Source organism: Pseudophryne corroboree, chromosome 9, assembly GCF_028390025.1.
Source record: "Pseudophryne corroboree isolate aPseCor3 chromosome 9, aPseCor3.hap2, whole genome shotgun sequence".
NCBI lineage: Eukaryota > Metazoa > Chordata > Amphibia > Anura > Myobatrachidae > Pseudophryne > Pseudophryne corroboree.
The window spans coordinates 142,770,886-142,777,726 of record NC_086452.1 but is presented as its reverse complement, the minus strand read 5'-3'; the positions used below and the strand labels follow the sequence as shown (position 1 = coordinate 142,777,726).

Sequence of the window (6,841 nt, the reverse complement as noted above, 5' to 3'; positions counted from 1 at the left end):
CAGTGCATGCAAGATGAACTAAGAATATTTTTATAGCTACGAAAGTTCTGCAAGGAAGTGTGTGTGTGTGTGTGTGTGTGTGTGTGTGTGTGTGTGTGTGTGTGTGTGTGTGCACATGTGTGTGTGGGGGGGTTTACAGTGTCAATGGAGAATCTTTTTTATCTGTTCTAAATCAGCAATTATTTAGGAAATGTTTACTTATATGTGCACAAATATTTATGGATTTATTTTGTCATAAGTGATTCCAAACACCGACACTTCTCACTATTATCAGCAGATGGCACATGCCCCACTAGAAGCACCTGCAGGCTGCATATTTCTTACCCCACGCATATGCACCTCCATGGAGTATATGAGAGCAGAGCAGACAGTTCCTGCTTGTGTGGCCGGACTGCTCTATCCATGAAATAGGCATTCCTGGGTTGCTACAGTGTAGATAGAACAGCTATGTCTTATGTTTCATGAGAGTGTTATGGGTGAGTAATCTGGGTCATTTGATGCATGTGGACAGAGATGGGATGAATGTTTTAGATGGATCTTTGCACCCAGCATGGGTTGGGTGTAAGAGCTGATGATGATGATGATGATGTAATCAATTGGGGGAAATAAGTATAGTATGAAGACGGTTAGATGCTTGCAAAACAGACGGATATGCGCAATAGCATAAGGTAGTATCTGGCATCCACGGATACTCACATATGCTAGCGTTTTACATCTGACTCAGGTCCTTAACGTTGAAGCTTGTACACTATAGAGGTTTTACTGTAGCTACTTTTTTTCACTTGGATATTTATTAACACGTGAAATTTGACCCTGAGCTGCCAAACTTTTGCATACAACTGTTTACAGTATATGAAACAAGAAAGTAACAGAAACATGAAAATGCCCTGCTGAATCAGAAGGTAAACTTGTGCTTCTTACAGCTGGTAGTTTCAGGCCATGCGTGACATCTGATAACTGGGTAAGTTTTGAAAGAAATCATTTTATTCTCATATGTGTTTTATCAATTTGTGGCATACCATGAAATTAGATATTTTCATCTTGACTAAGCATGAAATTTGTCAACAATGTCTGCGATTTCTCACCAGGCACCTACCGGAAAGGTTACTTTTTATGCATCATGTCTTCTCACACATTAAGCAATAACTATTGACGTATTATATTTCCATTGCAAAATTGATATGTATAAAGAAGAAGGAACCTACATAATAACAAATGACAGGTGTTCTGGACATTTCTTGTGAGATTAAGGTCTATTCTTCCCTTTGGGAAATATTCTGCAATTGCTAATTTATCTTTAATGGATAATGGATAATGAAGGAATACATTAACACAGCTGATTTTAAAGGTTTGACCTGTGAGTCTGTAAACTGAAGCCACCATTTATGTTCATGAATTAATGTTATCACTTTCCAACAGCAGGCTAGGGAAATGACTAAGTCATATTCTTCTTGATGAGTTTGTGGGAGTGCCTTTTTCATGTTCCTGTGAGATGCAGGAGCCGGCAATTGGGCAATGGAGTGAATATGGGTTATCGTACGTATAACCTGTAAGTATAGCCATCCACAGAGCTGCTTATGTTAGCAGAATGAAGATAATAGGGGTGGATGGAGACAGAAGACTTGTAAATACCTTTAGATTTCCTATACACCAAGACACTGTAGGTTACATATACAGCTATGTTATGGGTGGTCATTCCGAGTTGTTCGCTCGCTAGCAGTTTTTAGCAGCCGTGCAAACGCTATGCCGCCTCCCACTGGGAGTGTATTTTAGCTTAGCAGAAGTGCAAACGAAAGGATCGTAGAGCGGCTACAAAGTTTTTTTTGTGCAGTTTTAGAGTAGCTCAAAACCTACTCAGCGCTTGTGATCACTTCAGACTGTTCAGTTCCTGTTTTGACGTCACAAACACGCCCTGCGTTCACCCAGCCTTGCCTGCGTTTTTCCTGGCATGCCTGTGTTTTCCCTGAAAACGGTCAGTTGACACCCAGATATGCCCACTTCATTTCAGTCACTCTGCGGCCAGCAGTGCGACTGAAAAGCTTTGCTAGACCCTGTGTGAAACGACATCGTTCGTTGTAATGGTACATCACGCGTGCGCATTGCGCCGCATACGCATGCGCAGAAGTGCCATTTTTTGCCTCATTGCTGCACTGCGTACAAATGCAGCTAGCGAACAACTCGGAATGACCCCCATACACAGGCGGAACTACCGCCAGTGCAACCAGTGCATTGCACTGGGGCCCGCCTCTGTCCAGGGGCCCAAAGCATGTAATGAGTCAAACTGACTCATTACATGCAGTTGTGCGCTGCGGGCAACCGCTGCCCGCAGCGCACAGCCGTCCGGAGAGAGGAGAGGAGCAGCGGTACGGGGGAAGGAGGAGGAGGGAGATGGAGGAGGGAGCCGCAGCAGTGCTTTGTTACTGGTGAAGGTGCTGCTGCTGCTGCTCCTCTGCTTCACTATAGGCTGTCTTCCGAGAACAGCCTATAGTGAAGCAGAGGGGCAGCAGCAGCAGCGCCTCCACCAATAACACAGCGCTGCTGCGGCTCCCTCCTCCACCTCCCTCCTCCTCCTTCTCTCCTGCCCGGGAATCGTCAAGCTGCACCGAGGAGCCTGAGCCTGCGGAGAGGGTAAGTATAATTCTTCTTTCTTTCTTTCTTTCTTTCTTTCTTGGGACTGCCTGCCGCAATGTGTAAAAATGGGGGACTGCCTGCCGCAATGTGTAAAAAGGGGGAACCTGCTTGCCGCTATGTGTAAAAATGGGGGACTGCCTGCCGCTATGTGTAAACAGGGGGAATCTGCCTGCCGCAATGTGTAAAAAGGGGGAATCTGCCTACCGCAATGTGTAAAAAGGGGGCATCTGCCTGCCGCAATTTGTAAAAAGGGGGAATCTGCTTGCCGCTATGTGTAAAAATGGTGGACTGCCTGCCGCTATGTGTAAAAAGGGGGAATCTGCCTGCCGCAATGTGTAAAAAGGGGGAATCTGCTTGCCGCTATGTGTAAAAATGGGGGACTGCCTGCCGCTATGTGTAAAAAGGGGGAATCTGCCTGCCGCAATGTGTAAAAAGGGGGAATCTGCCTGCCGCAATGTGTAAAAATGGGGGACTGCCTGCCGCTATGTGTAAAAATGGGGAATCTGCCTGCCGCTATGTGTAAAAAGGGGGAATCTGCCTGCCGTAATGTGTAACAAGGGCACGCTGTCTGCCGTAATGTGTAACAAGGGGACGCTGTCTGCCGTTATGTGTAAAAAGAGTACACTGTCTGCCGTAATGTGTAAAAGGTGACGCTGTCTGCCGTAATGTGTAAAAAGGGGGACGCTGTCTGCCGTTATGTGTAAAAAGTGTACGCTGTCTGCCGCTATGTTTAACAAGGGCACGCTGTCTGCCGTTATGTGTAAAAGGTGTACGCTGTCTGCCGCTATGTGTAACAAGGGCACGCTGTCTGCCGTTATGTGTAAAAAGGGGACGCTGTCTGCCGTTATGTGTAAAAAGTGTACGCTGTCTGCCGCTATGTTTAACAAGGGCACGCTGTCTGCCGTTATGTGTAAAAGGTGTACGCTGTCTGCCGCTATGTGTAACAAGGGCACGCTGTCTGCCGTTATGTGTAAAAAGTGCACGCTGTCTGCCGTAATGTTAAAAAGGGGGACGCTGTCTGCCGTAATGTGTAAAAAGGGGACGCTGTCTACCGTAATGTGTAAAAAGAGGAATCTGTCCGCTGTAAGGTGTAAAAGGGTCTCTACCTGGTGTAGTGGTGCTACTGTGCGGCGTAATTTGAATAATGGAGACTACTGTGCACCGTTTTATGAATTGGTATTATTTTGTGGCCACACCCCTTCCCCACGAAGCCACGCCACTATGTATTTTTGCGCGCGACTACGGCGCGCACTGCCCCTGTTTTGCATGCAGGGGTGGGGCTCCGATGCCGTTTCTTGCACACAGTGCTAAAATGTCTAGTTACGGCACTGTTGCTAGGTATCCATTTCTCTGGCCCTGAGCAGGTCCCCCTCACCAGATCCTCTCCAGGGGTGAGGGGGTGGACTTGGATGGGATGTGGGGGGGGGGGGGCAAAGCATTTTGTCGCACCTGGGCCCACTGCTCGCTAGTTCCGCCACTGCCCCCATAGTAGGACTTTGTCTAAGATTGGCAGTACAGTACTATATTTTTCACCTAACAGAACAATGGGGGTAAATCCAAGTTGATCGCAGCAGGAATTTTGTTAGCAGCTGGGCAAAACCATGTTCACTGCAGGGGAGGCAGATATAACATGTGCAGAGAGAGTTAGATTTGGGTGGATTATTTTGTTTCTGTGCAGGGTAAATACTGGCTGCTTTATTTTACACTGCAAATTCGATTGCATATTGAACACACCACACCCAAATCTAACTCTCTCTGCACATGTTAAATCTGCCTCCCCTGCAGTGCACATGGTTTTGCCCAACTGCTAACAAAATTCCTGCTGCGATCAACTTGGAATTACCCCCAATGTCTTTTTCATCATGATTCAAAATAAACTGAATTGATAAGATTTATAAAATTAACCTATTATTATTATTATTATTATTATTATTATTAAACTTTATATGGCACTGTAAGTGGTCGGCAGCACCACTCAGTGGACCTCATGCAAATATGGGTGCATATCACCATCCTTTGGAAGATTCAGACCCTGGCCACGGTGATGTGCCCATGTTTTTGGGAATGCTGCCCAGCTCTGCCCACTCTCAGTCCCCAAGTGCACACAGTCTGTCAAGCAGGCTGTGGCTCAGGTGGCACTGCATGCAACGATGCATGACCCATTGTGCACATTTGTAAAACGGGTCTTGTGCATGCGCAGGCCCCCACCAGCAGCAATATACACAAACCATCGGGGCTGCAGGGAGAGAGGTGCCTGGCCAGGAAACGTCCGTCAAGGTACCTCTCATACCCGATCCCCGTAGCCCGCCGCACTGCTCCCCATCTCCACACCTCAATCTGACTTGTTTTCAAGTCGGATTGAGTTTGTCGGAAAGGGGACCAAAACTGGATTTGGCCCCATTTCCAACAGAAGCACGCGGATCGGCGGCTATTCCGCCAATCCCCGTGTTTTCCGACAAGTCAGGAATTTCCGACTTGTCGGAAAAAAACTGCACATTTTGAATAGGTTGGAACCGCTTTCGACCGAAATCTGTCGGAAGCTGCCGTCTTTCCGACAAGATGGCAGCTTCTGACAGCTATTGAATACACCCTATAAAATGGGTATTTCTGTAGGGGGCATAATATAGAATTGGGTATGTTTGGTCCCTTGTTCTTGGAGAGTTAACCACGGATATCTACATATAAATATTCATCTACATCACAATTCCTCTTTCTGCCGATAACATCCAGCAATTGGTGATCCGATCTACCAAGCAGCAGAAGTTGATGATTGTCAATCCATCAGGGGAATTCAACATATTAAAAATCTTCAACTCTCCTATTCTGAATTTTTTGGGGTTGGAATTGGGGAATCGAGATTGTCCAACATGTTGGATTTCTCTGATTCAACTACGTCGGCAGAACGGTCACTTGCCCCAATAAATGCATGTCACAATAGTATGTTCTGTGCATAGACATTAAAAAAAACAAAAAACACTAGTCTTAGCTTTTCAGAAGTTCTGTACTTCCTGCATCAAATCTCATTAAATACATTTCTAATTTCTTTTAACCCCTGTATTTTCTTTCCAGTAATATAGGTATATTGGAGAAATATAGTGACTGTAGAAAGGAATGAAATATTTCGGAGAAGATCAGCGATACAAAATTCCAGAGAGGTAGAGTGGATGACTTCTGGTGAAGAGAAGATTACAAATGACTACAGTGAGCAATGACATGAAAATGATAATACACAGAGTGTATTCTGCCTTCTGATTAAAGCATTATCAGAATATTTAAAGCTTGCTCAATGTATATGTACCCAGTGCTTTGATATGCCAGCAATGCATGAGTGATTTTGTAGAGGATTAAACAGAGTAGAGTAACAGTCTCTGAATCTGTTTCAAATGTCATGAGGATTAGTATGAGTTTCTTAGCTTATCTGCTATTGATGTCACAGCCACATTTGTATTTTGTTATTTAATCTTTCATGTCACCAAGTATCCGATTTGTCCATTTGGGCATGATGTTTTTATTTTTGCAGAATGAGATTTTTTCAGTTAATACTAATTGACGCTAACATTGTAGCGCTGAGTCATAAATGAATTGTTGTACAATTTTGTTTAGTTTGCTTTATTTTTGTTTTCAGAGAATCTAGTTTCTACGTTGGCTTTATATTTGTTTATTACATAGTGCACTGTGCTCCATGTAATAAAAAGAAACTCCAAAGACATTTTCTCTGTGACCCCACTCACCCAGAAGAGAGTGCGTAAAACAACTGGCCTTGGATAGGCATGCTGCTTATGTAATAAGAAAATAAAACTCAATGTAGAACCTGATGCCAAATTCTCTATTTTATGGATTATATTACTCTGCATTCATTTATCTATATTTTAGTGTATGTAGCCAATATTTCTAATAAAAATAGGAATGGCTGTAGGTGCTGTCTCCATTGCTGTTGCTTATATATTGATTGATATGTTACATAACATCATGTGCATTCTGGAGATCAAGGATATACAGTAGGGACAGATTCTGAGGTGGAATAAAGAAAAAAAAGAGCAAGTAATTGTGTACCTGGACAAACCATGTTGCAATGCAGGGGGTGAAAATACATTTATTTATTTATTGTATGCAGGGTAAATATTGGCTGCTTTTGCATGTAGCCCACAAATACCGGGTAACCTTGTTTTTACACTGCAATTTAGATTTTAGTTTAGACACACTTAATCTG

General features: G+C 44.1%; 1 long non-coding RNA gene across 1 annotated transcript; it reads left to right on the top strand.

Moving 5' to 3' along the window:
• Positions 1-392: 392 nt before the first annotated feature.
• Positions 393-6,508, top strand: LOC134956822 (uncharacterized). The gene is made up of 3 exons (XR_010186207.1): positions 393-476; positions 850-961; positions 5,701-6,508. It is a non-coding gene; the product is annotated as an uncharacterized LOC134956822 (long non-coding RNA).
• Positions 6,509-6,841: the final 333 nt, after the last annotated feature.